General features: G+C 38.7%; 1 long non-coding RNA gene across 1 annotated transcript in view; it reads left to right on the top strand.

The window, feature by feature from the left end:
• LOC118010194 overlaps nucleotides 1-9765 on the top strand; it is a 21064-nt gene extending 11299 nt beyond the window's left edge. The window contains exons 2-3 of the long non-coding RNA XR_004679150.1: nucleotides 588-693; nucleotides 9726-9765. This is a non-coding gene — a long non-coding RNA (uncharacterized LOC118010194). The remainder of the gene's footprint in view (nucleotides 1-587; nucleotides 694-9725) is intronic.
• The last annotated feature ends 1651 nt before the right edge of the window (nucleotides 9766-11416 follow it).

The following is an 11416-nucleotide window of genomic DNA, read 5'->3' as shown; positions in this document are numbered from 1 at the left end:
AAATAAATAAATAAATAAATAAATAAATAAATAAATAAATAAATAAATAAATAAAATCTTTTCCAAACAAGGTATTTATTAAGCATCTGCTATGTGCCTGGTACTGTTGATGTTAAGGAGATAAAGGATAAAATGTGGACCCTGACTTCAGAAAATCCTCTCTATGTCTACTGGGTTAATTTAAACTAAGATACAACAATATTTATGTATCTCTCTTTTTGGCATAATCATGGTCTTCATGGTCATTATAATGATAATGCCCAACATTTATATAGAGGTTGATCATAATAAAACTTTTTCAAATACATTATTTCATCTATGTCTTATAATTCCCTATGAGGTGGGCAGGGCCAATTTTTTACCCCTCCTTTATGGTCTAGGGAACTGATATTCACAAGGTGGAATTCCCCTCACATGGGTATCCTGGGTCCAACTCTCCTGAATGAGCTCCAGCCCACTGCAATGATGTCTGCAGAGGTCTCTCCCATTTTGTTTCTGATACTACATATGAAGAGAGGTATGAATTTTGCTTGACATAAGTAATAGTCTTTGCCTTAAAGACCTTTTATTGTATTTATTTCTTCCAGACAGACCTGACAGAAGTTTGTCTTTTAACCGTGTTTAGCCCCAATAGCAGGGCCATTTCCACTCACGATTCCGGCTGCCTCCTGAACTGCAATGTGAGCAAATGAGGTAAGTACAAAATATTCCTACACCACTGGCTCCATGCTCTCCTCATATTCAATCATGAAGACTAATGAATCAGAGATGATTGCGGTGGTAAAAATCCAAATGCAGATTTTTGCTGTCCTTACTAATGAGAGAAAAATATAGTAGACCATTGGCCTAAAGGCTCCAGATGCGATTCCTTTGTAACTTAGAGTGCATTAAAAAAGCTTCAGTCAGCAAGATAAGTTAATTTTTTTATGACCTTTATAAACTCTTTTAGCCTGTGTCTCAGGAGCTTCTCTTAAAGATTAAATATTTTAAAATCCTTTTAGCTCAGGCCGACAGTCTTTTTTGCTTCAAAGGCTACATCCAAAATCTATAAAGAAATTCTGTTCGTGACAATTATTGTCAAAGTAATGATTAGGTAACATGTCATTTTTAGTTTTTACTGTTCTTGTCTCTACGATGGTAATCCAATAGAGCTCACTTCTTCCTAATGTAAAAGTTGCATAAAGGATGCATCATTCCCAGTTGACTTTGCCTACATTTGCAAATTCTTGAAAAAGCAAATTGAATTGTCACTGACAGCATCTCTTTCACATAATGACCATTGGGTTAAAGTGGGAGTGTGGCGCACAGATATCAAGATTTCATTAAAAGAAAAAAAAACACTTCACCATAAGAACTCTAAAGTTGTATTAATATATCCTTGAATCCATCGGTTTCAGCAGACTTTAGGGTACGGTTACCCAAAGGTGATGGGTGTAGTTTTGCAGGGGAAGACGGTTGGAGGACTGTGAGGGCTCTTCATTAATGGCACCACACTTAACTGATTGCATGAAATATATAGTTTCTTCTGATCCTTTTAGTTGTAGGGTACCAGTTTCTTTTAAACGCTGTGTTTTTAACTGGCTTGATTGGTGACTACACGAGTCATCATCACAGGCATCTGTCACTACTTCGATTATATCCAACCTGCTGACCCAGAAAATCTGTGGTTGACACAATTGATTTCTCTATAAGATTCATTCAGCATTTGTTTTATTTTTGACATCCACCTACAAGGTCCCACAAAAACTCAGTTCCTACATCTCTGTGTCAGAGAAATATAGCTCTTTATAAAAGGTGTGTATCCTGAGCTGAGGGGCTGAAACAAAGCATCAGTGTTACTTAGAATGATTCACCGATATAATTGGATTTAGTAAGATATATACGAGCTTTGGAGACTAGGCCACTGAGGACATGGTGTCAGTCTCATGAGACTCTTGCCTTTGGAAATAACAGCAATAGCAGCGGCAGCAAATAATAATAATAATTAATAATAATAATAAAATGAGAAAAGGCTCAAGTTACAGGACTTACTTTTGCACTATCAAACTTTCCTCGGGATCAACTCTTAACTTTTGCACCATGCTACTTTCTCTCCCTCCTCTTGGAATCCCTTCTCCTAGGTCCCAGAAAGCATCTTGGTTTCAAACTAAGATATATAAATTGCATACTTTAAATAGGTGCTTGACAGTTATCTATTACTTTCCACCTATTATCTTTGTGCTACTTAATTATATAGAAAGGCTACATGATGTTTTTTCAAAGCATATAGATAATTAAGTGCCAGATTCAGAATTCAACCTCAGTTGTTTATCTTATAAATAAATCGACATCTTCCTCCGTGCTCTAGAATCTAATGATCTGTCTTGATCATGCATCATCCTATGAATTTTGCTAAGAAATGAGCAGTGGGAAGGAACACGGAGGTCTGTATAAAATTGCAGTAGTGGTCTTTGCTTAGTGAATTCACATATCTAAGCAGATTAAATTATTTCTTTTTATCTGGTTAGATGAGACTTTCAGCCTGCACTGAGTCTCAGGTCTAGTCAGGTCTACTTACTATTTAAGACTTCATTTTTTTCTAGTAATTTCAATGTTTTATTTTTTATTTTTAGTAACTTAATGGTAACATGCAGGGACCACATTTTCTAGAGAAGTCTTTTTGGTTTGACATAGAACAATGTAAAGTGTTTTAGTAATCATATACATGACTGGACAGAAAGCTCTTAAAATGAATATCATTTGTCAATTTTTTCTGATTCTAATAAATATTGCTTCTACTCCACAACAAAAAATGAGTGAGTGTAATGATTTTGGAGAGGAAGCAGCATCAATTGGCTCTATCAAAGATGAAACACTTCCAGGGATCTTGGGGCTGACTTTTGCTGTAGTGCCACCATGAAAGATCTGAAGATCATTATTTACTAGAAATAAAGGAACAAGGCAGAAATCGATTACTACAACACTAGATTTATGTTTCCATTGCTCTCTATATACATGTCTATTTGTCCTAACTTCACGGGGAAGATATTTAATACATAATGGAAGGAGGCTGTTGCTTTTGATTTATTTTTTGTTTATTATTTTTGGCATTCCACGGAGAAATTCTGGAAATCAATACTGTTTGTGTGTGTGTGTCTGAGTATTCTGGACACAGTGTAGGTTTAAAGGTTTGGGAGGGATAAGGAAACTTGCTCTACTTGCCGAGTTCTCTTTTAATAAGCAAATTATCTTATGCACTCACGTAAGGGAGCTACTTTTCTTTCTTTGAATGTTTTATGTGACATTATGAGCACAGATACAAAGGCTAATTTAGCCATAATCACAACAAGAAAATCCTTTGTAGTATTTACATTTATAGGCTATCTCCTCCTTCTCTAGAGCTCATGAAGGGACTCTCACTAATCCTTGCTAACTCCCTTTTAGCAATTTTTTAGAAAATTAGGATATATCTGAGGTCTATGAAGGCACAAATATGGAAACGTTATGAAATTTTAAGTTTATTTTGGGTGAATAAGAGGTTGGCTGGTAATGCATATAAGGTAATATGGGCCCTGTCTTTAAATACTTTAAAATTAAGCAAAGGCAGGTTGAGAGTCAATCAGCACTAATTTATCAAGACCATGTAAACAGGAAATTATATATAAAGGAAAGGATGTGTTTTCTGCTCCATGAATTTATGACAGCTGAATAGAAATCTATAAGGACAGAATACATGTAAAAAGAATAAAAATAAGACTGTTCAATGTTATATAATGGTAAAAGAGAGTAGACAGGTGGAGCTGGAATATTTTTAGAGACCCTTGAAAAACCCAATGAAAAAATATATTTGAACTGGATTGTTGCTTTTGAAAATACTGGGGTGACATGGTTGAAAGAGCACAGATTAAGTCCTTACCTGCATAGAGTAATTCCTGAGAAGTAGTTAGGTCAAGTATTGACATTGAAATTTTACAAATGAGAAAGCAAGTTCAGAGAAGCTATATTAATGAAGACATGAAATACAGATTTGGGGAATTGGTAACCAGGAGCAGCAAGTAGGTCCTCTTTTTGGATTTTTTGAATGTTAGATATAAAAGAACAAGCACTTTAATGTAACTCAAACCCAGAACCTTCCATGTTGTAGCAGGTATGAGAAGTGAAAGAATTTTAGGCCCAGAGTGGCTGCTTACCAAAGAGTTCTGACTTCACCTTGAGTTTTACCTTCTCATGGAGTTGACCTGACTTATAGAGCTGACGTGACCTTATCATGGAGCTTTCTCATGTTGAACCTCTCTGCCACCTCTGGGTCAAGAGCCCCTGTAAAATCTGCTACCCAAGCATAAACAAACTCTTATTCTTGGTTACTTCTAACCAAGATGAGAAAGTCTTGGTTTTAAAAATGAGGGAAACTAAATACTAAAGACTAAAGGAAAATAAAGAGAATTCAGAAAGTTGATGTTAAAAAGAAGGGGTTTTTATCCCATCATCCCTAACTTGTTCCCAAGTTGTAGATTTTGTTTCAATATATACTTTGTCTTCTAAGACAACTACCTCTGGTCATAGAGAGCAGGTGCATCTTCACTTAAAATTTTCCTGACATCTTGTTTTTCCAGCTGCTAACTTATTTTCACCTGCCAGGCCCCATTGTGATTTCCATCCCCCCAAGAACTGGTTCTTGGTAACACTTTCTTTTCCTTTTCTGGTCCACAGGCCAGAAAAAAATTTCAAACTGACTCTTCACCCTGGAATTCTGGTTTCTTGTCTGGGAGACTTGCCTCACTCATGGCTGGTTGTTAGGACTATGGTTATTGACCCTCTTTCCTCAAAGTATGATTATTCCATGACAGTACAGTAGAGAGTAAAGTTAACATAAAGAATAACAGGAGAATACTTTTTTCCCACATGATGCCAGTGTGCTAGATATAGAAGTCCAAAGAAAACCAGGAATATGTATTTGGAATTCAGGAAAAGGAATTACGTATTCGGGACCTGTCAACATATGAGTCAAAGTGACTGGCATGGTTACGATTTCCTTAGGAGAGTATTAGTAATAAAATTGAGGCAGAGGACAAAATCTTGAGACATAACAGGTATAGTAACAATAAGGGGATTTAAAGAAGAAGACCAAGAAAGCGGTGTTGGAGCAAGTAGCAGTGTTATAGAAATAGCATGCACTAAATGCCACATTGAATCAGGCAGGGTTAGGATTAAAAATGTCCACTGCGTTGGCCTCAGGAGGTAATTGGTAATCCTTGTATGAAACAGTCTCCAAGGCTAGGTAATTGTAAGTCTGCCTGGGTATTCTTAAAAGATGGCAGCTTTTTGAACTGTAACTTTCTTTACCAAAGTGACTCCTTTGAAAGTCAATCAACATTTCAGCTAAAATATACCTTATCCAGCTTTTCCAACATTCCTCCAAAGTTAGTGCACTTTTGGAGAGGGGCGGTGAAATCATGTTCCCTTTATTAAGATTGAAGGGAAGAATTAGGTAAGAAAGATTGATATGCTTTATGTTGGCAATTGCAACAAAAACCTTCACTGAATTTTGAAAACCTTGCCCGCTAAAATCGAAGTGGCTTGAGAAGGAAAAGTTTGGAACATGGGTGTGGTATTCCATGAACGATTTATCAGTTTAGCCCCAGCCCTCCAACTGCTCCAGTCTGCATGCACTCCTCTGTAGTTGGTCATTCCTCCCTCCCGTAGCTTCCAGTGATTCAGGCTAAGCTGTTTGTTTCATTACCAATCAGTCCCTGAAGTTTAGTTCCTATACCTAGAGATACTCTTCGTATGTTATATTTTTGTCATGAATATTATTTATAAATGCTAGCTACAAAATACTGAGTTATATACAATGATAAGTACATCACATAGCTTATTTTATTTGACACACACACACACAAACTACAACCTCTGGGAAGTGCTATCCCCATTTTATGCATCAGAAAACTGAGACTCTAGCTCACATGGCCACTAAGTGGCAAAACAAGGGCTCAGATCTGGTTATCTCTGGTGTCACGGATTCTTGCTCTTAAGGACTGTTCCTACTACTTCTTGGTTATTTGTACGATCAGCTGTTAATACATTATTCCCTACACTTTCAAGTTGTGGTGCTTGACTTGTGATTATTCTGCCTTCAAATCTGGTGCAATCATAAATTCAGGCGTAATAAGTAATTGCAATTTGTTCTTAAACTGTGCATGCATCTCCATTAATCTTAATAAATAATTGAGATGCTTATTAAACAATCTTAGAGGGGCGCCTGGGGGGCTCAGTTGGTTAAGCGACTGCCTTCGGCTCAGGTCATGATCCTGGAGTCCCGGGATCGAGTCCCGCATTGGGCTCTCTGCTCGGCAGGGAGTCTGCTTCTCCCTCTGACCCTCCCCCTCTCATGCTCTCTCTCTCTCTCTCTCTCATTCTCTCTCTCAAATAAATAAATAAAATCTTTAAAAAAAAAAACAATCTTAGATACCCTATAACTTTTTGAAATGTCAAGCTAAGAGTAGTAGAACATTATATGATATATGAAAACATTCCGGAAGTGAAATTCCAATTACAAAACAATCACGTATTTTAAGGTGCAAAATTACAATTACTAGTATTTTCCTCAGCAAATAGGAAATTCGAAATTCCTTCTGTTGTCTTATAATATATATGATTCTCTCCAATAAAAAAGTTATTTTTTACAGGTTTTATTTATTTATTTGAGAGAGTGAGAGAGAGAGAAACCACGGGGGGGGGGGAGGGTCAGAGGGAGAAGCAGACTCCCCACTGAGCGGGGAGCCCGAAGTCGATCCTGGGATTCTGGGATCATGACCAGAGCTGAAGGCAGATGCTTAACTGACTGAACCACCCAGGTGCCCTCCAGTAAAAAGATTTTAAAAAGCAAATACACTTTAATATACATTGGAATACAGTGGTTGTGCACCTTACCCCATTTTTGGTATAAAGTAGCTCAGTTGTATATATAATATGATCCCATCATTTTCAAGTATGTGATTTAGATTTTCAGTGAGAGAAGTTAAACGGTCTTAGGGAAGAGTGATAAGTTAAATAAATCCAAGTCATGAAAACGGGGAATTTTTTAATTTAGTTACTTAAAAATGTGCCCCTCATGTGGACTTGAGAGATAAGGGCGTATTTGTTGGAAAATAGGACTTCATAGGCCAAATGCCTAACTCATAGCTAAACCCTCAGTAGGTAAAGAAAAGCTATTAAAGCAGAATGTTGACCAGGGTCCTGTTAAATAAACACACATACACGTGCAGACCTTCCACCATCCTCTCTGCATGGTACTGAGATCCATCTATTGGGAGTGCATCAGTTCTTTGAACCATGCAATCATAGTGTTGAAATACACATTAAAAGAGCCTTATATATCTTAGTCACACACAATAAAAGACAAGTTGTCCTGCCTTTATAAAGAATCAATAGACATTGTCTTCTGAATAAAAATTAGGGCCTTCCAGGACATAAAATTTTCTACCCTGCATTCACTTTCTTCATATCATTCTTCATCAAATCCCTGCACCTCCAACTAAAATTATAGGTATTTCTCAGTCTACAGTACAATTGCTCTCTTGAAAATCTTTCAGGTCAGTGGCAGATCAGAAATAGGACTCTGATAAGAGCAGAATGGTTCGACACTGAACACCCCCCGCCCCCCCGCTGCCGCAAAGCTCTGAAACTCACCCAAAGCAGACAAGTAACAATGTCCAAGTTCCCTTGTAGAGCATGCTGATGGTTATCAGAGGGTTGAAATAAAAGCACTGCACGGGGCCAATGTGTATCAGCCAATGTGTGGATAGATGATCTTTAATTCTGGGAGGCTGAATACCCTGCTGCTTGTCAAGCTCCCAGTAGATGTGAACAAACTCATCAGGTTGTCTGTTCTTTTTCAGTCTTTGGCACAATGTGGGATGTTTTCAGACTGTACAAGCTCTGGAAACACTAGAAATGGGCTCCAACACTTATCAGTAACACTTTATAGCTGATATATAGCTTTCTGGAAAAGAGTAGGAATCCATGAAGCCTAACAATGCAGCTCCCACAAAGGTTTGCTCCAGGACTGGGATCAATGTCATCAGTGAAATTTATGGGAGCGCCATGAAACCCTCTGAAATGCAGTGGCATTCTCTGCAACCTTTCTTGGATCCCATCAATTATGGTCTAATAAGGTCTTTCCTGCCATAGGAAAAAGTTTTCATTCCTTCACTGCCTCTCTCTGTATAAATAAAAACAGCTGTTTCTTTATCCTAAGTGTGGCCTCCTCAGAGAGAGGTCTCTAGTGTCTTCCTCAACCTACTTATCTGGGTTCCGGTAAATCTCTGATTTCCCTCACTGGGTCTGTTTGCTCAAGTGAACCTAAAGGGCCCATCACTAGCTCTTGAGATCTCTCCGAGGTAAAAACAAACAAATAAAAAACAAAACCAAAAAACTTGTCTGTAAAACATTCTATATTTCCTGCATGTTGAAAACCCATAAAAGGGACATATGTGACCGAATAGTATGGCAGCGAAACATGTTTATGGAAACAATCCAAGGCTCTGTAGGGGAGGAGTAGTCTGTGGTATGCTGGATATGGATTTGCTCTAAATTGTTGGTCTCCTCAACAAGGGAGGGGGTGGGGTGCAGAACTGTGGGTCTTCGGACATATGCCTCTCCTTCAGATCAATTTTAGTTCATCTTGATGGTGTCCTCAAAGTTGACTTCAATATGTACTTAACTTATCAAAGGCTGTCTATTTGAGAGGTAGGTCTGTGGCTCACTCTTGGGGAGTTATTATGGGATTCCAGCTTCCTCAAAAGAACACTCAGTCATTAAGGGAAAATAGCTTTCACTTCCATGATGCACACATACGCTCACACATATCCACAATTAGGCACGCATTTGTGCTTGCACTTAATATCCACACACATACGTGTGCATGTATTTCCATGAATTTTAGGAAAGATGCTATAGGAATGTTACATTTTAGGATTAATATATCATTACTTGTCATTCTTTTTCTCTGGATGAATAATGTTTTATTTTCTTAATGTGATCATCACAGCCTTAGCTCAGTAATGGGCTGCAGACAGAAGCCAGGCTTCCTTCTAAGACTTAAGTCACATGTTTGATACAAAAAAAGTCTTACACTTATGCAAAGCAGACTTCTGGGGTAAAGTCTGGTTAGAAAGAAAACCTAGATGGGAAGAAATGGGAAGCTTTCATTTTATCAAGGCACCATCTGGCCTTTACTATTCTTAAGTATCCTGAGTGACCCAGGGTCACTCTACCATGGGTCAGTCTTCTACTTTCACTATTAATAATTTCGGTGTCAAATTTAAGACCATAAAGCCCTTATTAAATGACATCAGGGTGAAGACAGGTGGGCCAGCCTAAGTACCCGATTAGATTCCTGGGGCTGCTGTCACAAATTGCCACAGATTAGGTGGCTTAAAACAACAAACATTCATTGTCTCTGGAGGAGAGAAGAACGAAATCAAGGTGTCAGCAGGGCCACGGTCTTCCTGAAGGCTCTAGGGGAGAATATGCTCCATGCCTTTCTCTCAGCTTCTGGTATTGCCCACAATCTTTGGTGTTCCTTGGCTTGTAGACCCATCACTCCAATCTCAACCTCAGTCATCACATGGTCTCTCCACTCCAGTATAACCTCATCTTAATTACATCTTCAAGAAATTATTTCTAAATAAGATAACAATCTGAGGTTCCAGGAAAGGCATAAATTTCTATATTTTGCCTTGCAGAGAGCACGTACTCACTAAATATTTGTTGAACCATTGAAGGAAAAGATGAATACTTCAATCAGGATGGAATGTCGTTCAGACTGGCAATGCTGCTGACAGAAAGGTAGGATTTCCATGAAGACTTTGGGAGATGATGCCATCTAACCCAGTATAGTACCTAGGGGGGTATTATGGCCCTTCACTGAAACACTTCTTAATGCATCAAGTTAACATATTAACTTGTTGCTATGTAGAAGAAAATAGAAAAGGTAAGTACTGGGGGTGGGGGGATAGCAAAGATGGGGAAATAGAAAATGTCCAGAACAGTGATGTTCAATGCAGTAGCCACTAGTCCCCTGTGACTCTTTAAATTTGAATGAATTAAAATGAAATAAAATAAAAAATTCAGTGTTTCAGTATCACTCGATAGTCATATGTGGGTAATGGCTATTCTTTTGGATAGTGCAGAAATAGAACATTTCCAACCTTGCACAAAGTCCTTTTGGACAGTGCTGGTCTAGAACACATCATGAGTAGGAGCTGTGGTGGAGGTTCTCAGGAAAGGTAAAGATGGAAGAAAGTGAAGTGGAGTAATGTTGCAGCAGGTGAGGGGAGGAAAAGGGAAGGGGGAGGTGAAGGCAAATAATATTATTATATGTTACTATTTTATATTATTATAATATTATTATAGTGGTTCCTGGCACAGGCCAACTACTGGATGTGGCTCTCATCTCTTGACCCCTCTATTTTGCCTTGCAGAGAGCAGGTACTCACTAAATATTTGTTGAACCATTGAAGGAAAAGATGAATACTTCAATCAGGATGGAATGTCGTTCAGACTGGCAATGCTGCTGACAGAAAGGTAGGATTTCCATGAAGACTTCTGGGAGACAGTGCTGGGAGTATTAGCGAATCTCCACACACTGACCTTCACTTAAAGCCAGAAGACACTTGCTCTCATGCCTTACTTCTTTACCAACACCGTCTAGACTCTGCCCCACGTTATTGGGTTCCCTGGGAACATAAACAGCTGCCTTCTCTCTCTTTCAAGGAAGCATACAGTGGCATTATATTACTTGCGCCCTTTGCACTTGTGCTGGTTCAGCAATTTCCCTGTCGACTGCCATTACGGTGCCCTCATACAAAGCCACCAGCCACTACTGTGCATGTCCAAAGCCCTGTGGCAAATCCCTTCCTGACAACTTTTCCTCTCCCTACAAGATGGGAAGAACAAATTGCAATTGGGTTTGAAAGGGATGGGTAACTTACCTGGTCTCAGGGGCTTTGACAGCCTCCTGTTGCCGTGCCCACTGACTGGAGGGCTGACACAGCTCATTTCCCAAGGCTGGATTTACTGTGATCCCCTGTCACAGCTCTGTGATGAGGGAGGAGGAAAGGGAATTTTTATCAGTGCAATGAATCCTTGTCATAACTCCCTGTAGTGACCCTCCAACACACACACACACACACACACACACAGAGTCACATGTGTTGATCCATCCCTAACTATTGTCATCAATATAGACAACAGTTTTTCTATATGTCCAAAAGCAAATTTGGAAGATCTTCCCCCAGGTTCCCCTATTTATTTCTCTTAGCTCAATTTTGATTGTGTTTTAGACACAAAGAAGAAGGAACACGTCTATTCAATACCATGACAGAAGCATGTGATAGGAGAAGCCAATGGGCATATTCTAAATAAATAAGTCCCC

Source organism: Mirounga leonina, unplaced genomic scaffold (assembly GCF_011800145.1).
Source record: "Mirounga leonina isolate KUSES-001 unplaced genomic scaffold, KU_Mleo_1.0 Mir_129, whole genome shotgun sequence".
Classification (NCBI taxonomy): Eukaryota; Metazoa; Chordata; class Mammalia; order Carnivora; family Phocidae; genus Mirounga; species Mirounga leonina.
The sequence above is the reverse complement of the archived record's forward strand: the minus strand, read 5'-3'. Positions and strand labels throughout refer to the sequence as shown.